This window comes from Lepidochelys kempii, chromosome 2 (genome assembly GCF_965140285.1).
Source record: "Lepidochelys kempii isolate rLepKem1 chromosome 2, rLepKem1.hap1, whole genome shotgun sequence".
Classification (NCBI taxonomy): domain Eukaryota; kingdom Metazoa; phylum Chordata; order Testudines; family Cheloniidae; genus Lepidochelys; species Lepidochelys kempii.
The window spans coordinates 206,881,682-206,906,062 of NC_136381.1; the positions used below are offsets into that span (position 1 = coordinate 206,881,682).

General features: G+C 44.8%; 1 long non-coding RNA gene across 1 annotated transcript; it reads right to left on the reverse strand.

Annotated features, from left to right (window-relative positions):
• Positions 1-1,270: 1,270 nt before the first annotated feature.
• Positions 1,271-18,659, reverse strand: LOC144930236 (uncharacterized). The gene is made up of 5 exons (XR_013635390.1): positions 18,580-18,659; positions 17,619-17,663; positions 16,558-16,870; positions 1,837-1,887; positions 1,271-1,638 (listed from the first exon to the last, which is right to left on the reverse strand). It is a non-coding gene; the product is annotated as an uncharacterized LOC144930236 (long non-coding RNA).
• Between the last annotated feature and the right edge of the window lie 5,722 nt (positions 18,660-24,381).

A 24,381-nucleotide genomic window follows, 5' to 3' on the forward strand; every position in this document is an offset into this window, starting at 1 on the left:
CTATGTTAGCAATTCTCCAATCATATGGTACAACCCCTGAATTTACAGATTCATTAAAAATTCTTGCTAATGGGCTTGCAATTTCTTGTGCCAATTCTTTTAATATTCTTGGATGAAGATTATCTGGGCCCCCCGATTTAGCCCCATTAAGCTGTTTGAGTTTCGCTTCTACCTCAGATATGGTGATGTCTACCTCCATATCCTCATTCCCATTTATCATGCTACCATTATCCCTAAGATCCTCTTTAGTCTTATTAAAGACTGAGGCAAAGTATTTGTTTAGATATTGGGCCATGCCTAGATTATCCTTGACCTCCACTCCATCCTCAGTTTTTAGCGGTCCCACTTCTTCTTTCTTTGTTTTCTTCCTATTTATATGACTATAGAACCTTTTACTATTGGTTTTAATTCCCTTTGCAAGGTCCAACTCTACTTGACTTTTAGCCTGTCTCACTTTATCCCTACATATTCTAACCTCAATAAGGTAGCTTTCCTTACTGATCCCTCCCTTCTTCCACTCCCTATATGCTTTCTGCTTTTTCTTAATTACCTCTCTAAGATGCTTGCTCATCCAGCTTGGTCTACAACTCCTGCCTATGAATTTTTTCCCCTTTCTTGGGATGCAGGCTTCCGATAGCTTCTGCAGCTTTAATTTAAAATAATCCCAGGCCTCCTCTACCTTTAAACCCATAAATTCTTCAGTCCAATCCACTTCCCTAACTAATTTCCTTAATTTTTGAAAGTCAGCCCTTTTGAAATCAAAAACCCTAGTTGCAGATTTATTTTTGTTAATCCTTCCATTCAGTTTGAACTGAATTAGCTCATGATCACTTGAGCCAAGATTATCCCCTACAACCATTTCCTCTATGAGATCCTCATTACTCGCCAAGACCAAATCTAAAATGGCATCCCCTCTAGTCGGTTCAGCAACTACTTGTTGAAGGAATCCATCAGCTATCGCATCTAGGAAAATCTGAGCCCTATTATTATTACTAGCACTCATCCTCCAGTCTATATCTGGGAAGTTAAAGTCTCCCATGATCACACAGTTTCCATTAGTATTTACTTTATTAAAAACATTAAAAAGGGCTCTATCCATATCCAAATTAGATCCCGGCGGTCTATAGCACACCCCAAGCACTATCCCAAAGGGAGGCTAAGTATAAGGCTGTATGCTAAAGAGAGAGAGAGAGAGAGAGAGAGAGAGAGATGCTTACTCAAATATTTCCAAGGCACCTACCTAACTTAACCACACCAGCTGCTTCTGCTGCCAAATCTGTAATGTGTCAATGTTCACTTTGGAATGAACGTGAGTCCATTATGTAACTTGACCCATCATAACAGCCTCACACTCATATTTCCCACAAGCTATGTGTGGCTTATTGCAAATGCATTTGACCAAGGTGGGAAAAGTTCCTGATTTCAAAGCCTTTGTTCCCACATGTGAATTTCTGTATTCTCGTATAACTATTTCCCTCAAAATTTATAAAAATGCAGTTTGTCCTCTATTTTAAACATCTATAATATAAAAGCAGAGAAAGCGGTATATGCCTGTCTCAATACGTTAAGGATCCAGTCCAATTCCTCTTCATGTTAATAAGGGGTTTTCCACTGACTTCAGTGGGAGTGCATCAGGTTCTAAAAGACCAGAGTGTAAGAAAAAAGCTTTTAGTGAAACTAAAACCCACATTTTTTTTTGTGTTTTAACACCAGTTCACTTCAATACCCAGGTGCATACATGAAGTTAATGGCAAATGTTTCCAATATGGCATAATTTAATGACAGCAACTTTGCAAGTGTTGGAAGTGGAAAACAAATTATTTGGAAAGGACTCACTTGCTGTGAGGAAATGCCATCCAGAAGTAAAATGTGGTATATTTGATGTATCTAGAAAATGAGAATAAAATCATCATAAAAATAAAGGGACCAACTTTTTTGTTTCATTTATACTGTTGTAAATCTAGAAACTCCATTTCCGTACGTGGATTTGCAATGGTGTAACTAATTATAATTTGATACATAATATTTTAGAATTTTCCTTAGCTAGTATAGCAGAGCCCACTGTAAAATGATTTAACTGCATAATGAGTTCACAATGTAATGTAAAACATTTGAGTAGGGGAATGGATAGCTCATGTTACTGGTGATGGGATCTGTGACCTTTCAACTCTAGTCACTAGTTCCAATCTGATGTAGGTAGATAATGATCAAATATTGGGTTACCCTCTGATGACTACTATATGCTCTATGTGAAATGAGTTGGGTCTCAGCTGCTAGTGGACAATTGTCCATATCTCAAAAACACCACAACAGCTGGGCCCCTATTGGCAGTTTCAGCTGAGAGGCTGAAGAATGAATGGACCTGGAGATTGACCTATTCTCACACCCTTAGAGATGGCCCCTCCAGATCAGGGTTAAGGCACATTCATAGAACAATGTGTAAGCTTACACTGCTACCACCCATGTGGTACCTATTCTGAGCTACAGGACTTCAGCATTGAGGGTTACCTGTCTGGCACTTTTAATCAACACTAAATTCACTAAAAAAAATATTTTAGTAAGTTCATCATACTTGAGTATTATGGGAAGTGATAAATGAACCTTAAGCAAAGATTCAGCTCGTCCAAATTATCCCAGAATGTTCAAACATTAGGAGGGGCTGTTCAGGACCGGCTTCCTCCTCCTTTCCATCATACTGCAGTCTTCTTATATGAAGACAGAATCATTAGGAAGAAGCCAGCCACCCTCTCCTGCTCTACAAGGAACTACTTTTCATGGGGAGTCCATAGCACTTTCTTCAGCAGCAGTATATAGCCACTCACAAAGTGGCAGTGTCCAGCAGGGAGATCACCAGGACCTCTGACTCTACATCTAAAGCTGGGAGAGAAGGAGAAGCAATGAGAGGGGCTTGAAGGGGTGAATTCTGTAGCTGAATTTCTTAACATATTTATTTCAGGGAATGGACTAAGGCCATGGTTCTCAAATTTCTATATTGGTGATCCCTTTCACACAGGAAGCCTCTGACTCCCCCTTATAAATATAAAAAAGTGTTTTTAATTTAACACTATTATAAATGCTGGAGGTGAAGCGGGATTTGGGGGTGGAGGCTGACAGCTCGTGACCCTCCACCCCCCCATGTAATAACCTCACAACCCCCGAGGGGTCATGACCCCCAGTTTGAGAACCCCTCGACTAAGGTTTAGGTCCATTTCTCGTTAAGAAGCAACTGTAATGGATATTTAAGTAATGTCATTTAAATTATGTAATGACTCTGCAAGTTACATAGGGTTCCTTTTTCATCCTTGTTTGTAACAGGCAGAGCTAAGAGTGGTACCCATATTTAAAGTTGCCTAACATTTTCATTACAAACCCCTGCTTTCAGTTGTTTGTTACTTTGCCATAATTAAGGTTTATTTTTTTAATTAAATTTAATTAAAATTAAATACCAGAATTAAGGTTACCCAGGCAATCTTAATTGTGCCACCTTGTGCACACACATGATAGTGTCTTTCATCATATGATCACAGTCTACTTGTTCTACAGGATCTTTTCCTCATTCAGTACAGAGGATGGGCAGTGATTGAGGCAGATGATTGCAAGAAAAGAAAAGATGTACTCTTGTTTCTAGGGCACTGGACTGTTTTCACAGTTCAGGACAACTGTGCCTGTATGCCCCCTCTATGGTCCAGCAACAGCACTCACCCTCAGTCTTCTGGCTCCCCACCCATTGCCTTTCTTGGGTGAAGACCTGCGTCTCTCTTCCTCCTGATGGTATTTCCAGGATGGCCAGTCCCCTGCTTTCACAGTGTTATTCCCAGCAAAAGACAGTCTGCCTAAGCAGACATCCTTCACTTTTCTCCTCAGAGAAAGTACACAGAGCAATTGCCACAGTTGTAAGTTACCACACAGCTCTTTCTAAGCAAGCATATTTTATTCTTAAGGTAAAAGCATTACAGAGAAACCATTAAGAACAATAAAAGAACCTACATACATGCTAACAAGCTTACCAGAAATCACCTCAGTTCCAACATGGGCTCTAGCAGGAGCAGTCCTTCAACCCCCACCCAGAGGTTTTCCCTGTGGTTTCAAGCTCATCAGACCCTTTGCATCATGATCCATAGGTCTCAAACCCAGGCCCACTGAGGTCATGGGAGCAACTATACTCCAACCATTTACCTGGCAGTCTGCTGACAATTGCTTACCTGGGACCCATGAAGCCAAGCCCCAGTGTGAGGCTCCATCCCTGAGGTCCAATTGGTGGACTCCCACAGCAGCTGACAAAAGTAGGGCCAGTGGACCAGCCTGCAGCAGACCAGGAAGCTCTCTGAGCAGCTGGGATCCTCCCTGTTCTGGACTATGTGTTTCTTTGGGTTGATTTCCTGGCATCCAAACATGGCTTGATTCCTGGCATCTGACTTGTGGTTCCTGATCTCCCGTTTGTCTCTTGATGTTCTGACCCAGCTGACTCCTGTCCTATGACTGTGAACTCTTGCTCTGCTACTAAGGTCTAGCTGCCCATGACTCAGCTGTGATTCTTTGCTCTGAACAAGAACACTCATGAAAAGTTCAGACCATCCTTTATTCAGTGTGGAGGTCTTTAACTACTGATTACCTGCTCCTGGGCACTCTAGCTCAGTCAATTTCTCTCCCCAAGTGGCTTCAAAAGGCTGGCTTCAGAGGTGAGAATGAGCATTTCCTTCCTCCCAAGTACTTTCTAGAAAACCCACTCTGCATACATTGTCCTACCTCAGGAGGAAATAACACTTTGAAGTTTATAAAATGTCCCTAAAACTATAATAATCAGGTCTTCCTCAAAAAAATTCCAATACAATCCCATAATAGCACATAAACATTGGCATTTTAATACAATGAACTCCAAAGATGTTAAACTTAATTCAATAAGGTTTGTCCAGGATATTACAGGACATTGTCATGTCTGGCACACCTGTGACCCAGGCTATCTGTGTTCTATCTCTAGCCCTCACAGACTTCTGGGCAAAACTATCATAATGCTATGCACAAGAGGATTGATTTAAGATTGCCCATTCAAAGAAAACATTAATTCTGGCATTTACTACCTTCTAAATACTTTGGTGGAATGCGGGGGTCGTTTGATTTTTGCATTCTTAACACTTCAATGTTTTTGTATGTCATCTCAAACTACAAATTAACATGTACTTAAATGCTGTTCTGAATAAAAATGGATTTAAGCACTTCAAGTGCTTTCCTGAAGGAGGCCTCAGTTAATATTGTCTGCCATCTATCCATGTCAACTATATTGTATCCAGTTTTTAAAATCAATCAATCAATCTCCTCTCACATTGTTTTCTCCATTTCAGAGTCATCCACGCTAATTGTAATCACCAATAGTAGTCACCCTTAACCATGAGTATAACTGACAGAATTCAGTGATTTCAGACATTACAGCTTGGCTTGATGTTAACTGACAATATTTGTAGACAAAATGTTGTCTCATTAGAAGATTCATGTCCACAGCAACATGCCAGCCCATTCTGAACCATTTCTATCATAAAGATGAAATTTGGTTTTGTCCAGCAGGGGGTTTATTTGTAGATATTTTTTAAAAAAAATACCCTGAAATACTGCTCCTTTCCTCACCATGCCCATCCACTTAAAATTGTATCCTATGTTATTCCCACATACAGGACTAGCAACTCTGCTTATGGAATGTCTTATTCCTTCTGTCAGGGATGGTAGGGCTGCTCCTCTTCTCCCACAAGAGGCAGAGGGTTCAGAACCATTGATTCCTGGTGACTCTGTACTGCCTCCCAGTTGGTTTCCTGAAGCCCCACTTCTGTATTACTTGAAGGAACCTTGCTGCAGGGGCTGCACTGCTCATGAAAAATCCTCTCTTCTCAGGGAGAGATCATAGCTCAGAGGAGGAACCCTTGCAGGTAATGCAGTTCAACTCAGCATTGCATGGAACATACCAATGTTATGCAGGCATTTCCCAGTCCCACCTCCTGCCAACATGCAGAGCTGGGGCCCCATGAAACTCCCTTAGAAAAGCTTCTAGTGGGGCACATCTTCCACTCTGTCCCTTCAGGGTCATCTGCCAGCTGTGAGTTTTAAATCCCATCCACCTAGGGGGAGTATTTGGTCTGTTTGGGCAATTTTATATTTAAACTAAAAATATATGGTAAACAACACATCTCTCACTATTATTGTCAGAAGATCGGTTTATCTCACCTTGGTGATATTCTCTAAGTCAACTTTATCTAGCCTGTCAGGATGTGTATCTTTCATACTATAAACTTTTCTGTATGTTATGTGGCAATATCTCTGTCATGGGGTGCACTCCCCGCTGGTGGCACCTCCTGCTGGCCATCCTGGGGATTAGCTCCAGCCAGACATTGCACCCTGGTGGTGTCTCTCCCGTCCTGTCTTGCCCCACAGCCCCTCTCACTCCAGGAACTGCAGCCTCTTCTTTGTAACTCAGCACTCTAGACTGGTCAACATATCTGTTCCCCCTCCAGAGGTAGTCTCACAAAGTATTTCCAGGACAAACCATCCCAGGCAGATCCTCTGCCTGGCCTGTGCCACATCCCCAGTGGCTGGCAGGGGAACCTGGGCCTGCCCTCTACTCCGGGTTCCATTTCAGGGGCCCTCTAGTCAACAGATAAGGCCTGCACTGTCTTACTTTGCTGCTTCCCCCTGAGCCTTCTCATACCTCCTCCCTTGTTCACTAACTCCCTCCTCCCAGAGTAACTACAGCCAGCCTTTCTGCAGCCCCCTTCTGCTCTCAGCTCCTGGGCTTCATACATGTCCCTCCTGCTCCTGCCTAGCTGAGCCTCATTTAATCAATCCTTTCTCCCCAGCTCCTCCTCCAGGTGCAGCCTGGGGAGTTAATTGGCCACCTGGTCAACTTAACCCTTTCAAGCCTTGTGTGGAGGTGGACACCCCATCACAATCCCTGCTTCTGTTCCAGATATGGACTGGCTAGAGAGCTTCCTTCCCAGAGAGATACACCAAATGTGTTCACTAGAAGCTCCTTCAATGCACTGTCAGGAATGGTATGTTAAATTACTATCCCCTAGCAATGCATGTATCATTCCATTACAGGGAAGAATCTGCACTTATAAAACATTTAAAGTCACATTGTTAGGTCACATGGGAATAAAGCTTCCATGGTTTTCAAAAACTAGGAGCATAAAGCATGCTGAATGTACTGTTCTGGCAAACGTTTCAAGCAGATTTTACATAGGCTAGACCTCCTGAGCTGAGGGATGACCACTTCTACATGGGACATTTCAGGGGAAAATATAAAGTGGGAAAAGCCACATTGTGGTGGACATTCCCTCTTGAAGAAAATAAAGGACACTTATCTGTCCAATTTATTTATTGCTGCCAATATAGTGTTTATATCATTAGTGTTTTTAAGTAGGGTTACAAGTTACATACTAGTTTCTATGCACTTTATGTATACTCTTCCTTGGTTGAGTTTCTCTGGAGAGAGTAGATTGACTAAATTTTCTTCAATTTCTGTGACTTTAATTTTTTTAAGGAGAATGGGATAGAACTGCCTAACAGTCTAGGTCAGGGGTGGGCAAACTTTTTGGCCTGAGGACCACATCTGGGAATAGAAATTGTATGGTGGACCATGAATGCTCACAAAATTGGGGGTGGGGTGCAGGATGGGGTGAGGGCTCTGGTTGGGTTGTGGGCTCCAGGGTGGGGCCAGAAATGAGGAGTTCAGGGTGCAGGAAGGGGCTCTGGGCTGGGGTGGCGGAGTAGAATGCATGGGGGGTGAGGAATCCGGCTGGGGGTGTGGGCTCTGGGGTGGGGCTGCGGATGAGGAGTTTGGGGTGCAGGAGGGTGCTCTGGGCTGGGACCGAGGGGTTCAGAGGGCGCAAGGGGGATCAGAGCGGGGTCAGGGGGTTGGGGTACGGGGAGAGGCTCGGGAGTGCAGGCTCCAGGTGGCGCTTACCTAAAGTGGCTCCTGGAAGCAGCGGCATGTCCCCACTCCGGCTCCTATGCAGAGCCACGGCCAGGTGCCTCTGCAAACTGCCCTGTCTGCAGGTGCTGCCCCTACAGCTCCCATTGGCCACAGTTCCCAGCCAATGGGAGCTGCAAGGGTGGCAATTGAGGAGGGGGGCAGTGTGCCAAGCAGAGCCCGCTGGCTGCCCCTACACATAGGAGACGGAGCAGGTCTATGCCGTTGCTTCCAGAAGCAGCGTGAAGCAACCCCCGACCCTACTCCCTGGCCAGAGCGCTCAAGCGGGGCAAGACCCAGACCCTGCTTCCCACATGGGAGCTCAAGAACTGGCTTAAAACAGCTGGCGGGCCGGATCCAGCCCATAGTTTGCCCACCCCTCGTCTAGATCAACATTTTGTCCACTAAAACAGTTATAATCTAGTAGGAAATATCATAACTAATTTAGACCTCCATTGTTGTGCCTGCAATGTTGTACCTTCATTTATTTTCACCTGAAATTTAGGCTACTTAGACAGACATCCAAGTAACTTTAATTCTAACTGGACTCTTAGATTTCTGTGAATTGTAAACTTCAAGCACAGATAAATTTGGATGCAAACTTAAACCCACAGTAATCGGGTCATAATTTGCCAGTGCAAATGTTTGATTGTATTGTAGCAACCAGGAGCCCTAGTCATGGACTGTGCCTCATTGTGCTAGGTGTTCTAAAATCACAGAAGAAAGAGAGAGTCCCTGCTCAAGAAGCTTACAGTCTAAATAAAGACAGAGCCCAGGCTTTCAAAATAACTTTAAAAAATGCCATTGTCATTGGGAAATTAACATTATTTCCCTCTTCCCCTACTCTGCACCTCCAACACAATCACTGTTCATTTAATTGTGACACTCTGAATGACACCCTGGAACCCCACATTCATCATTCATATGTGGTTGTGATATTTCATACAAAGCATGCCATGTAAGATATCATATGAAAGATTGTGCTGTATGGTTGTTCCTGAAATTTGCTTTTGTCATACAGAGGATCCCTGCCCAGGTACATGTTGGCCGCCCATTAATCAACCGTATGACTCAACTATGCAAGCACCACACAGTGGGAAATGCTCAATCACTGTGACTCAGCAAAGCCCACCGGGACATGCCTGGACTAGTGTCTGCCAGGAACATGGACCAAGGGTATAAAACAAGGAACAGTTGCAGCATGTCTTGACCTTTCTCCTCCCCCACCTACGCTGGAAACAACCAGAATGCCGAGAAGACAAAGATCATCTGAGGAGACTGGTCCAGACTTCAGGGGAAAGTCTGTACAGTAAGGACTGTAACATCCAGTGGGGTGAAAACATTGCTTGATCTAAATGCTGCCTACTGTAATAAGATTTAAGATTTAGATTGTTCTTTTTTTTTTCGTTTTCGTTGGTAACCATCTCTGTCCTTTTATGCCTACCACTTACAATCACTTAAAATCTATCTTTCTGTAGCCGATAAACTTGTTTTATATTTTACCTAAAACAGTTTATTTTGCTTGAAGTGCTAGGGAATTCTCAGCTCAGTTACAAAGGTGTGCATGTGTCCTCCCCACACTAAGGGAGGGGCAGACTGGATTATGAATTTATACTGGCCAGGCTTTTAATCAGGGCAGGACAGTACAGATCAGGGGTGCAAGGTTGGGGAACTGGGGGGAATTGGCTGGTGCCTTTCCCTGTGTGATTCATGAGAGGCTGTGGGTGCCTTCATGTAATCTAGCTGGGTGTGGGGTGCCACCTGCTGTTGTTCTGAGTGATGACAGCTCCTCGAGGGGTTTGCCGCTTGTCACTAGCAAAGCGTTATGAGCGTCAGTCCAGAACAGAGAGTTAAGGGGGCACAGCGGGACCCCAGTTCCAGGTTGTACCCCGGGTAACCCGTCACAATAGTATAAAAATCACCTGCCACGATACTGCTCAGCAATGTGGCCTAGCAGACGCTCCCATCTGTGGGAAGGTGAGGAAAGCCCCAATGAAGCACCCCCTCCTTCAGGATAGGATGACTACTGACTTTGCTTTTAGAGGAAAGTGATGTCTGCACAAAGGCGTTTTCAATTTTATGGCTGACATACTTTCAAGAGGTGTTGTCTAGACCTTACGGTGTGATTTTTGAACTGATTTAACTGAACTGGTGCAAAAGGCTGTGTGGATGATGTTATTTTGGCTTATTTCAGTATCGGTAAAGTCAACTAGGAACAGGTTTAAACTAAACCAGAATAAGCCATTCTTCAACCAAAATATGTAACCATATAGGAGTTTGTAATGGTTTAACTAAATGAGTGAAAATTTGGGTGTAGACACAGCCCAAATACATTAGGGTTGGTAATTAAGATACATGGGACAGATAGGTGGAATGTTTGGATTATGGGTAGGACTTCTGGTTTTGGGGGTTTATTAATTTTAATTTGGGGGGTTATTTTTAACTATTGAGTTTTGTGTAGATGTTCAAAAAATCAGGGTTTTCAGGGCTTTCTCTTTGTATATACTGTAAAGATTCATATATACTATACATTACTCATTACAGGACTCTGAGTACAGTATGTGATGAGTAATCTTTATAATGTTTCCTAGTCTGCTTTAACAGTACTGTTTCAAACAGGACTACACTGAAATGCAGTAGGGAACCTTTAGTGCTCAGCAGCAGAGTTAATGTACAACACATTAGCGCACTTTAGAAATCACACCACTGTAGTCTGTATTACTGTGTAGTGTAGACAAGCCCTTAGATACAATTAACCATTTCCAGTGTTTTACTGTTTATGGGATAAACACCAATGTCAGTGTGTGTGTGTGTAATGGTATTTATCATTTTAATACTGAAAATCAGAAGCCCTAATTATGGGAGAGTGGTTTTTTTTGTGTGGGCTCTCCTAGTATTACTTTTCAACTTGATCCTATTGCTGCTCTTAGAAAACAGAGAGAGACCAGTGGAGGATCTGTTCTGAGAGGCATCTTTATTCTTTTTCACAGTCTTGGTTTACCAGTCATGCAAAATTCAAATTGACTTCAGTGGGGTCAGAATTTCACCCTAGGTGGCTGTAGGAGGGGGCTAGAGATAGTATTGAAAACACTTTCTGTAGGCAAGACTATGAGTTCTGCCTGGTTACAATTGTTGTTTGTTTGTCTTTTTCTCTCCTCTTTTAAAAGTTGTTAGTGGAGACACTCCTGTTTTCCTAGATACATTTTAGGGGGAGAAGACTTCCACTAAAAAGTAGCTTTTGCTTCTTGTCTGGATGTCTTCATTAAGGCCCTGTCCATATTCAATGTTACACTCATTAAACTATTTTGCAAAATCGCACCAGTTTAATTTAATAGGTTAAAAACATACTTAGTTAAGCCAGTATTAATTCCTGTGTAGAAACTTTGATACCAGTTTAAACCTTAACCTAAACAGACTTTAGCCAATTTATTCCAATAAGTGTCCACACGAAGACTTGAACTGAAATAATTAAATTGCTTTTAGGAAACTGATAGAGGACTTGTCTACACTGTGAAGTTGTCAACAAAACTTTTGTCTTTCACAGGTACTTTAAAAAGCCCCCCAGAGAAAGACAAAAGTTTTGCGGATGCAAGTGGCAGTGTGAATGCGGTTTTGTCGGCAGGAGCGCTCTCCTGCCCACAAAGCTAACGCCGCTCGCAGGGCTGGAAGTATTTTGTCGGCAAAAGTGCTGACAAAGTACTGAAAAAGAGCGTTTACACACGCTGACTTTTTAGCAACAAGACTGTGTCAACAACACAGCCTTGTTGCAAAAAGCTGCGTGGTGTAGACAAGCCCAAAGTTAAATTGATAGCAAGTTTGTGTGTAGACCGGGCCTTAGAGTTTTTCTTGACTAGTTCCCAGTTTAATTAAGCTTTCCTTCGAAGGGACGCTCTATCCCTGCTACTAAAGTAGCATAGCTACAGCTGATCATTTTACTCTTGCGTGAGGTGGAGCTGGAGGAAAAGGATTCATCTGTCGGAGGCCCAGGTTCCACCCTGATAGGGGAGGAGCTATAAAAGGGTCATGAGACCTTACCGGAGGAAGTTTTTAATCATTCAAACAATAGAAAGAAACAGTTTTTGTAAGATGCTCTATGTAGTCCCTTTTTGGGGGGGTCTAATTGGGGGAATATATAAAGCCTACTTACCAAAATGTATCTGTAGTGTCTTTTGTGTGACATTATTAATATTTGCATATTTATAAACAACTGTCACTTTTTTATTAAATCGCTTTTTAAAATGTTCCACTAAACCATGGGTATTTATAAAGTCTTTATTTTAAGATCATTTATTGGGGACTGGATTCTTCAGTTACTGTTGCAACGGTAGTCAAGGGTACATTAGGTCCCAGTTCCATAGACTGTAGTTAAACAATTATTTATCTCCTCCTGTTAGGTTAATCTGGGTTTTCATTTTTGGAATCTAGGGCACATGGCTGACAGAACAGGATTTTTACCCTTTACTTCATTAGTAAAGTTTCTACTGACCATGACTCAGTCATAGATGATGCCCTTGACTTTGCAATCATAGCTGAGAATTGGCTAACTGATTCAAAATTCTAGGGGAGAGAGGAAGAAAAAAAAAAGATATGTTGGGGGGGTGGGGTAAACTTGGGGCTCCAAGCTGGTATGTGGGCGTACATGAGACGAAGAGGAGTTTGGGTGGGGTAGTGTATTTGAAAGGATTTTACTGCTTGGCAGCTATCACTCCCTCTCCCCCCTCCTTTGCCAAGTTCCTTCTCTGACATCTTATTTATTTTTAGGATGTTTACAGACTATATAGTGAGTGTCCATCCACTTCTCTGGCCACCCTTGATGTCCTTTTAAAAATACACTAAATAAGCAGATGTGTCAATTCCTCCGTCAAATAAAACCGTGACAACATAAATATAACAGTAATTAATCAACCTCACACCCACTTCCCCAAGTCCCAAACCACTACTACCTGCTCTATCCAACACTCATCTCCTTAGGGGCAAGGAAGAAAAGATAGCCTTCAGGACATGATGCAAGGCCTAAGAAACTTGGGCTGTTACAGGCCCGGGGAGGAAGTGAGTTCCAAAGGCCTAGGCCCCTAGAAGAATGCCCTTACCAGTCACACACACACCCTTGTCAATGGGGCTTCAGTTCAGGCATCTCTGCAGGCTCCTGCTGCCGTAGTATGTCAGAATGTGAGAGATGGTGTCTTAGCTAGGTAGGTCCGAAGCATAGGCGGTGGGTGAAGCTTCTCCTTGGGGAAGCTAGCCCCCTGCCAGCCTCTTCCAGCCAAGGCCCCGCCCCACACTGCTCTCAGTCCCCTCTGTGGCCCTGGGTTGGCTCCTCCTTCCCCCCATTGCCCTGGTGGGGGTAGGAGGGCTAAGAGCTTGGTCAGGGCCATGGTGTGGGGCTGAGAGCTTGGTCCCAACCGGGGTCGAGCTCTCAGCCACAGCTGGGACCGCAGCGGAGCTCTCTGCCCTGGCTGGAACACCAAGCCCAGAGCCCCTCCTGCATTCTGCTCCTTCCCCCCCAGCCCTGTCCTGTTCTACCCATGTCCCTGCCCCCATTCTGCCTTTACTCTGACTCTTCCCCCCAAGGCTCCGCCCCCACATTCTCGCCCCCTCCTCCCCAGACTGGAAAAATTTCTGTGCCCCCCACCAAGGCTCTGGAGTCGTGGCAGGGAGCGAGAGCTCCTCCAGCCCTGGAGCTGTGGCGGGAGTGGGGGTGGAGATTTTTCAGGGAGCCCCATATCCACCACTGCCCCCCCAAACCCGGCGGTGCGAGCTTTGGTCTCCCCTGGCTTCCATTACGCCCTGCCTATGGTCCTAAGCCATTTAAGACTTTATAAATCACAACCAACTTCTTAAAATCAATCCAGAAACCAAAAGGCAGCCATAAAGCACCGTTTTAATATGCTTATGAAAAGCAAGAACATTTAACAAGCAAACCACAGAATTCTGCAATACCTGCAGTTTCCAAATAGATTAAAGATGTACCTTCATATAGAGCAGTGGTTTTCAACCTTTTTTTCATTTGCAGACTCCAAAAAATTTCATATGAAGGTGGAAGGTTTGGAATTCAACCTGTGGTCTGCAGACCCCTACCATAGATGTCTTAGATTGAAAACTGACTGAACAGAATTCAAGTATAAATGTGGCACACGCAGGTGCTGGAACTGCGGGTGCTGCCGCACCCCCTGGCTTGAAGTGGTTTCCATTCCATACAAGGTTTACAGTTTGGTTCAGTGGCTCTCAGCACCCCCACTATACAAATTGTACCAGCACCCCTGTTTGCATGTGCCCGATAGGGCATTTGATGCAGCGTGAGAAAGGGCACTAAACTGTGGGCTTCTATGGTAACAACAACAGTTCCAGGTTTTGACCTGTTGGTGGGGGCATTCACATACTTTTGATTGATCAGAAAAATGGAATGCCTTTTCTGGGATCTGAAACTTTATTTTCATAGTCACCTTTAACAGACCCCGCCTTAGACCCAGGGATTTGCAGACCACAGGTTGAAAACCACTGATATAGAGCACATGGCAGTAGTCTAACCATGACAAAGACATGGATGACAGAAGAACAGAATATCCAAAAGAAAGAAGTGCAGCCTCCTAGCCACCCATAAATGGAAAAAGAGGTTACAGCCAAGTTGGCCTATTTTTTGTGGTAACAGCTAGGAGTCTAATCAGACTCCTAGATTACAAACCCAGTCATCCGAAAACAGGATTCCTCTCTAATCTGGTTGCTTCTCAACATCACCTCACTCTTAACTGAAGTGAGTCTCAGCCAGCTTGCTCTCACCCATGCCCAATCTCCCTCAGACACAGTAAGTCAATTGAACGATCCAGCCAGGTTCATGTAGAAGGAGATATAACATTGCATTTCATCAGCATACTGAAGACACTGCAACCTGTGCATCCTCATTTACCCTACCTGTGGCCTCGTGTACACATTAAATGTGGTGATAAGCTGGACTGTGTTGTGCTGACAGCCACAAGAGAGCACCCTGGGGAGGACAATTTCACAATGCCCCCCTCTCAGAGTTCAGCAAGGTGAGACCAGAGCCGTCCAAAAGCAATCCCAGCCATTCCTGCTGTGGCTTGCAAATGACTCAACAGTTTGTGGTAAAAGGTGTCCAAGGCAGCTGAGATCTAACAATATTAGCATGGATACCTGATCTTAGTCCATTGCCAGGAGGAGATTATCCACCAGAACTGCCAGAGCTGGGTCTGTGCTACAGCTAGGTCAGCAACCAGAATGACAAGGGAGTTCTGAGGCCACAATAAACTGACAACCATTTCAGTAATCTTAACCTAAATGGAAGACTTGATACTCATCAATAGTTGGCAAGATTGTCCTGTGCTCATTAATCCACTGGGTGATGCTGACAGACATGCTTCTTTAAGTGAAGCACACCTTCCTCAAAGAGGCATTGACAATCTCTGCCAGCAATGGACCCAGTTCTTCCCCACAAGTCCTCACCAGCTGAGAAGGACCTGGGTCTCGAGCATAAGCTGATAGTTAAAGTGCTCCTAGCACCTCCAACACCTCACAGAGCAATGCTGTCTAAAACTCAGGCCTGGTCTACACTACAAAGTTGGGTTGATGTCAGTCATCTTGTGTTAACCTATTTGTGCATGGCTACACTCAAATTTGCCTCCAGCATACATAAGTTCCCCATTACAGCACCTCAGTAAAACCACCTCCATGAATAGCATGGAGCTGTGGTCAACCTACTGAGGTTGATACAGTGCATGTGTAGACACTGTGATGTGTGCTGGCCCTAACACTCCTCCAGCAGCTGTTCCACAGTGCCCCATTCCCTTTGACAAGTGACTGTTTTGGTCACAATAGTGACCTCTACTGTCCAGTGGTCACACAGAAGCCACACACAAGCCTTAAAGTCCTCCACATCTTTTGAAATGCCTTCTCCTGATTGCCCACCTTCATGAGCACACCTAACAGCTCATCCTTATTTGCAGGTGCCCAGCTGACCATACTGGCTGCATGCACTAGACATGTTTCTGCCTGGAATAGACAGAAGGTATTGGATATCCTGAGTTTGTGGGGCAAAGAGACTGTACAAGCACAGCTATGGACCAGCTGTAGAAACATGGACATCTACAAACAGATTGCACAGGGGATGCAGGCAAAAGGATATGATAGGGATCAGCAACAATGCTGCATGAAAGCAAAGGAACTTTGTCAGGATAGCACAAGGCCAGGGAGGCCAACAATAGACCTAGTGATGCCCTGCAGACCTGCCACTCTTACTTTGAGCTGTATGCCATACTTGGTGGAGACCCGACCAGCACCCTGCAGACTACTGTGTATACCTCAAAGGAGCCTGAGACAGAGTGCTACTGTGAATGGGGGTGGATGTAGTGGGTGGGGGCAGTGGTGTATTAACGCCTAGGCCAACAAGGCCTAGGCCTAGGGTGGCAAATTTGCAGGGACGGCAAATTTATAATAGCAGCCAGAGGCTACTTCCCCCGGTGGCGGTTTGCATCCTCTGACCCCAGCCCCGCCCCAACTCCACCCCTTCCCGCCCCCATTCCCCACCCCCATTCCCCGCCCCCTCCCTGCCCCTATTGGTCCCCTTCCCCAAATCCCGGCCCTGGCCTCACCTGCTCTCCTGAGCGTGCCATGTTCTCCTCCTCTTCCTCCCTCCTTCGTGAAGCTGTTTTGCGCACAAGCACTGGCATGGAGTGGGGAGAAGCAGGACCCGGCGGCGCGTTCAGGGGAGGAAGCGGAGGCGGAGAAGAGGTGATCTGGGGCGGGGAGGGGGAGCAGCAATTATTTCAGGGCCTAGGAGTGGCAAAATCTATAATCCGCCACTGGGTGGGGGGGGGAGGATCTCCAGTCATGTTGAGAGCCAGGACCTGTTTGAGACTCCACCACAGTCTAGCCAGTCCCATCAGACAGTCACAGATGTGCCTGCTGAAGGGAAAAGGAAATTAGGTGTGTACATGCACATTTCCTTAGTGTTTAAATTTAAAGATGGTGCTTTGGCCAATCGCACAAGTTAACAAGACACACATATTGACTTTTTTTGTATTTCTACCTCTTCTTGTAGAGAAGTAGAGTTGGCATCTGCTCTTCATTCCCTTGTTGGCTTAGGTTGGGGATGAGGGGAGGAATGCAGAACAGTTTGTTTATGTTCATAGGGATGTCCCTTTTATCCTCCTGAGAGATCCTGAGGAAACTTTCATGGAGACACTCTGCAATCCTCTCCCAAAGGTTTCTAGGGATGGCTATCTTATTTCTTACTTCACGGTAGGACGCTTTCCCACACCACTCTGCAATGAGTTCAGCTGTCACCACTGGCAAAAAGACTAGTGGCATACAGGCCTGCAGGGATGCTGGAACAATTTTTATAGTGGAGATGCTAAGAGCTATTGAACCAAACTGTAAACCCTGTACAAAATGGAAACCACTTCAAGCCAGGGGGTGCAGCAGCACCACCAGCACCGCTAATTCCAGCCTCTCTGCATACATAGGCAGCTTCAGGACGCCAGTAGCAGCTGCACTCTGTGCCTTTGTTACCCTCAGGAGTGAGATATTGGTTAAAATCACCACTGCTTATGGAAAATAGTGCCATTGCCCTGTACTCATAGGGACTGAAATTATGTTACTTCATGCAACAGAAAATACTCCCTCCCCACCCACCCCAGTACGCCATACTCACCATGTCTGGGGCTGGAATTCAGTGCTGTGCTGAAGTGCTGCAAAGCTGAAATGTCAATTAGTATTTATTAGAAGTGTAAATGGAAATAAAGGGAGTTCTGAAACTTGTATTTCCCTTTCTGTTCTGACTGTCGATCCAATGACAATCCAATCTGTCTATTTTTTTATCAGCAGCTTACTTCATGGTAGCCTTGAAGGGCACCTCCTCCATACCTGCAGAACACCTGACCCAGAGGAGGACAAAGAGGACTAGGGAGGACATATTCAGAGAGCTCCTGCAACTCAGTGCTGCATATGACCATGACCAAAGGTCTTAGAGAGTCAAGATGACGAACATCATAGAACAGAAAGATAGGACAGGAGAGAGGCCCAGGAGTCCCAGCAGGACAAGGAGATGGAAATGTACCAGGACATAATGGGTCTTCTCAGGCAGCAATTCCAGGTTCCCAACCATTCACAGTCTTTGGAGAACTCCATGATAGTAACTCACTGCATCCCCTCAATATACCACATGGCATCACGGGATACATACTTACCCTTACCACTCCATGTCAGGGGACAGCAAGGAAAACAGCAGCTTCACATAGACTGACCTGTGAGAACACAGTTGGTGTATGTGGAGCCACTGTAGACTACATTTGTGCACTGAAATGGGCAGAAATGTTTGCTGCATTTCCAATTTTGAAGTTCCACTGTACATCTATGTTAAAAGTTTATATCACATTGTTTTTCTCTCTCAACGTTCTGTTTTTGGAGAAAATTATCTCTACTAGTACACAACACATTGCAAAATACATAGTGGTAGTCAAAGCAAACAGCACTTGCAAGTGTACAGCAAGCACCACATGATCTCATAGCTTCAAGAAAACATCCAGTTGTATTTATGAATGCACAGCAAGCACCACACAATTCTTAGCATCACCCAGAAAACACCCCAGTGCACAACACTACTTGTGACTGACCATGAAAGTTTTCTTTCAAAACCAGCCTCAGCTGCACAGCTCCACATTAGTGTCTTGTCATGGCCTTCTTATCTGGCTGTTCAAAGTCAGCAGACAACCACTCCCCTTTGCCAGCAGCTTTTCTCCCTTTGCTTCTCACATACGCAGGATGCAACAGGCAGTGATAATCATTTGGAGTTCTCTGAACACTGCCAGCATGCCTTCAATCTACCAAAAGTACATTCAATAATCATTCTCATGAATTTTTCCTTGGTGCTGTCCGGATGGCCAGTGTATGGCTTCATGAGCCAGAGGAGCCATGGGTAGGCAGGTTCCCCAGAATCACTACTGGCATTTCAATTTTTCCAATGGTCAGCAGGGAAACAATGTCCCTGCATGCAGCTTTCTAAACAATCCTGTGTTCTTAAAAAAGTTAGGGTCGTGCATGTTCCCTGATAGTGATGAACCATTCCCCAGTGATCCACCAATGCTTGCATAACCATAGAAAAGTAGCCATTTCTGTTGACGTACTCTGGCAAGGTGGGCTGGTGCCAAAATAGGGATGTGTGTGCCATCTGTTGCCCCACTGCAGTTCAGGAACTGTATCGCTGCAAATCCATCCACTATGTCCTGCACACTGCTAAGAGTTACAGTCCTGCATAGCAGGAAACTATTCGTGACCATATACAATTGCATGACAACAGCCCTCACTGTGAATTCTCCAATTCCAAAATGATTTCCCTCTGACAGGTAGCAATTCGGCACTACAAGCTTCCAGAGGGCGATTGCAACTTGTCTCTCCATTGTCAATGCCGCTCTCATTCTGGTATCTCCATGATGAAGGGCTGGAGCAAGTGTAACATCAACAGACCCTGGTCATCAGCGGGCAGGATCAAACCTGGGACCTCTGGAGCAAAATGCATGTGCCTCTCCTGCATGAACTAAAAGCCATATGACCCTTAGCTAACACTGTAGAGTGGACCCATTAATCTCTCTCTAAGTGGTCTCGGTGCCACTAGATGGGACAGAACACCACACCCAGGAGGTGTGTGGGTTACACAAGCCCAGCAACAGTTCCAGGAATGTGGCCTTCCACATCTGAAAGTTCTACGGCCACTGCTTGTGGCTGCATTACAAACCTGCATTACAAGTCGGTCACTGCATTACACCAGTGAGTTTTCATTTTGCAGGCCCAGAAGTAGCACTCTATCATCTGCAGCTACTCTGTGAATGCCACCAACAAACTTGAATTGTTTTTTGTTATGTCCCTTAGCAAACTGTCCTTGAAGAAATCCTCATGGCCCTAGTTGTTGTGATCCTTCCTGCAGATCAGTAAATCATGTGTCGTGTATTTGCACATTCATGAGAATTGTGTAGAGTTCTGCAGGCTCTATGCTTCCGACAAAGATGGCAGACACCAATAAGTGCCACACAGGTTTGTGGGATTTTTTTAAAAGGGGCATAAGTTATGGAACATAGATGGCATTAGAGGATGGAGAAAATTGTGTGCTGGGAATTTGACCTCTAGATCCCGGAGATCCCTGGGTCAGTCATTTCTATCCCCCAATACATTTCAAAAAGTTTTGAAAAGGCATGGCGGCAAGGGGCATACTGGGATACATACCTGTTGTGCACTGCACTTTGCATTGATGCAAGTACTCTGTGGGTACACACTACACCAATGTAAGCAGCTATGCACGCGCACAAGCAATAAACAACCTTTGGCAGCCGTACACTGATGTAACTTGCACTGACCAAAGTTTATAGTGTAGACATGGCCTCAGGCAAAGAGGATTTGGCATTTGTCTGCTCCAGTACATACTCTGCTCCCTCAGAAGCAAACAGTTCTTATTGAATCTGAGCTATTTTATCCACAACATAAAAGGTACTTTTCTGCCAATGGAAGGTACTTGAATTAGCTACAGAGCAAGGACAGCTTGGATTCACCAAGCTTGTCAGCCACCAAAACAAAATATAAAATTTTGCAGATGCTATGGTGGAAGCAAAGACCCATTTCTAGTGGATATGGCTCTGTGGATGTGTGTGCACTAGAGCTGGAAGGTGTAATTTCCAGCTTGGGTACATATGCCCTCACTAGCTCTGACTGAGTGAGCATGCTAAAAACAGAAGTCTAGCTGCAGTGGTGGGATAGGCTAGCCCAGGGGCTCTCAAGATAAGTTATTTGGTGGCCTCAGAGTGCAGCCATCAACTCTTGCTGGTGGCTGCTCTCACACTTTTTCCTAAAATATTTAATTAGCTTTAGGAAAAACAAATAACTATGCACATATACACGCCCAAATCATTGTAATTTATTATTTGCTAGTTAGTAATTCTGTTGTGAAAAGTGATATTAACAAACATACATGCGTACATACAAACTCAGCCCTGGCAAGTCTGGGGACAAACTAAACCCTGGGTGGGAGGTCAGGGAAGGCAGTGGAGCCTAGGGGGCGATGGGGGTGGGTGGGCAGCTGGGGGAGGCAGTGGGCGGCTGGAGACTGAAGCCTTGTGGCCAGAGGACTGGAGCCTGAAGCCCTGCAGCCAGAGCCTGCAGCCCCGCCACCCCAGAGCTGAAGTCCAAAGCTTGAGCCTCACCAAGGTGGTGCATCCTGGAGCACGAGGAAGGGGGAGGGGCTGCTGCTTTGCTCCTCCCTGACCCATCACAGCCCAGGAGGCTGTGGCTGCAAGAAAAGCCCCTGCTGGCCGCATTTGAGAAACGCTGGGCTATCCACCCTAAGTATGTTGTTGTCCAAAACTCCTGGTATGTATTTGGGCTGCTAGCCCCTCCCGCTGCTCATGCCGCTGCGGCTACACTTCTGTTTTTAGAGCCCTAGCTCAATCAAAGTTAGTGTGGGTATGTCTACTGTAGCTGCACCAGTGTAGACATATCCTATGTGCAGGAGGTCTGGCTTGAGGACTCAAGAATTAGAGGAGTTAACCTGCGCTTGTAAGAGGATGGGCATGGTGACCTGTGAAGCACAGACACATTCAGCCTATTGTCACTTTTGTTGACTCAGCAGGCTGACTGCTCCTTTAAGTGGAAAAGCCACCTAAGGTGGTGGACCCCAACACAAAATCCTAAAATCGATAGCCTGTTGGGACACAACACTGTTTTGTGAAATGTACCAGGATGCTGGGACAGGCCGCAAACCATAATTCCCAGTTTTCAAGGCCAGATGGTCACTCTAGTGAAGCCACTATGCAAAAAATTTAATTTAAATATCAGCATGTCAAATGTTTCTACAATGGAGAGTAAAATATAAGGTCAGTTTCTCTGGTCTGGTCAAACTCTGTTTGTCATTGGGCACCAAGGTGACTTTAAGCTTCCTTTGCAGTCCTGGGTTCTATTCCGGCCACTGATCTACGCTGATCTGTATTCCTGACAGAATTAGAGCAGCCTGAAGAATACTCTAACCTTCACCAGCTGCCTGTGGATCTCAAGGGGTTAATACAGAAACTGGGGTTCAGCAGAGCACGGGGACATTTTAGCTATGCCCTCTTTCCCTCAGATGCTAGCCTTCTTCTAGCTCTTGGTACAAGGGGTAGGTAGGAACCACTATGGTGGCTCAATGCTACTGGATAATTCCTCTAGCCGGAAGGAATTCTCAAGAGTCAGATTAAGCCAACGTTATGGCTATTTTGTACCATCCACACATAGCAGAGGTGAGAATCTGGCCTATGTAGTTCTTAAGTATCCTTTGAACAAATTATAAAACACAACAAAATTTGGGTGATAAAGCTTGGATCCTCTAGTGTCTTTTGGCAACAACCAAAGTGAGTTTTCCAAAATAAATTCCTGTCTGCCTGTCTTGTGAGTTTCACCACTTCAGGTGTCTGCAGAGATAAAAAAACGAGCAGTTTTGTCAGAAAAGATAAAGGCTCCAATGGCATGGGCCTGTGTGTGTGTGGAGTTCCTTTTGACTTCAGCAAGGCTAGCTCCGTGTGAGTTCAAGGGTCTGTCTGCCCAGAGTTCATAACAGAAAGCAGGACCTAAACATTCAGAAATTAAGCTGACTGCCCAGTTTGCTCAGCCCAGCTTACTGAAAGTGCCAAAAATAGGAATCACTCTTCACTATGAAAACACTACAAACACTACAGGACAAACAAAAATTGTATTTACAATTGGAATTTCTTTACTTGCTGATGGCAATTATCTTGTTGCAATGTGACATTATTTGGGAGCTTGATGTCACACTGTTAATTAACACCACCAGCCCCCAAAGAACTCCTCCATCCTGCTTTAAGAATCATAAAGCATCATTATTTTAAAATGTAGTTCAAAAGTTAAAAAAAAATACTTTTTTTCTCAGTGTTACTAGTATAACAGCAGGTTTAGGAGTCAGAGGCAAGTCACTACATCACAATTACTGCAGGGCCTAGAAAGATGGTAGAGCACCACCTGAAGTTTGTGAAGCCTATCAGAGAATTTTTAAAGGTTGTTTTCAACATGCCCAAGTTTACAAGACCCATATGTTTCATAGTTTGCCTGCTTTGCCAAGGGTGCTGGAACTAGAGGTGCTGGGCGACAGCAACTTGAAGTAGTAATAACAACCAAATACATGGTTTCTGCTTTCAGTACACCCACTATAAAATTTGTTCAAGCATCCCTGTGTTTTTCTTAGGTTTTTTAAATTCATATGCCTTTTCTATAACAAAAATATTAGGTGAAAAAACTATTCCTGTTTTTTTCACACATACCTTTCTTTTTAAAATATCACTGTGATTCCCCCCCCCCTCCATGGGTTTAATTAAAAGTGAACACAAAAATCATGTGAAGTTTGGCTTTAATCAAATTAAATGTATAAGGCTTCAGACAGAAGAAGTCTTTATCCAAAAGCCAGTGCTCCATGGATCATCCAAACTGATGCAGATTGTTCAAGCCTGTAAGTGTTATGAGCCTACTCACCTAGAGGTAAGAGTCTGTGGGGGCAGTCCCGCCTAGCAGTTATGGGGTAGTAAGGGAATCCGGGCCCTCCCACTCTACTGGCTCCCAACCCTTGTGAGCACCATAAGGCAGGCATCTGCTTCCCTGTGGTCTGTCTAATACTCTCCCCGGGTCTCTTTGTACTGCTCTGCCCCACCACTTTGGGTGCATTGTGCTTGTGATTGTCCCTGGTAATCTGGTCCACAGGTCTCAACAGGCTTGGGAATTCTGGCTCCATGCAGCAGACCTCCTCTGGGAATGCCCTCCTGGTGTAGTCCCACAGTGACCGTGAGCGCAGGTCTGCCTCTCTTCACATGCCACTGCCACCCTGCTGTGTTGAAGAGACTCCCTTTAAGACCCTCTGTGAGGGGCTGGGTCACAGAAACCCCATTGGGACTGCCACCTGATGTGCTGAGACTACCTATAAACCCATTTTCCCTGGCAGCTTGGGACTTCATTGCCCTGCCTGGTCGTGCCAGACACGCTAGCCTGCTACAAACACAGACCCAGGTCTGAACCACATGCCCCAAAAGCTGAAGGCTTAACTGAAAACAGCTTAAGAAATGCTCCTGTCTCTAACACCCAGATACCCAGTTCTCAATGGGATCTAAACCCCAAATAAATCCATTTTACTCTGTGTAAAGCTTTTACAGGGTAAACTCATAAATTGTTCACTCTATAACACTGACAGAGAGATATGAACAGCTGTTTGCTCCCCCAGGAATTAATTACTTGCTCTGGGTTAATAAATAAATAAAAAGTGATTGTATTAAATATAAAAAGTAGGATGTAAGTGGTTCCAAGTAATAACAGACAGAACAAAGTAAATTACCAACAAAATAAAACAAAAACATGCAAGTCTAAGCCTAATACAGTAGAAAACTAAATGCAGGTAAGTC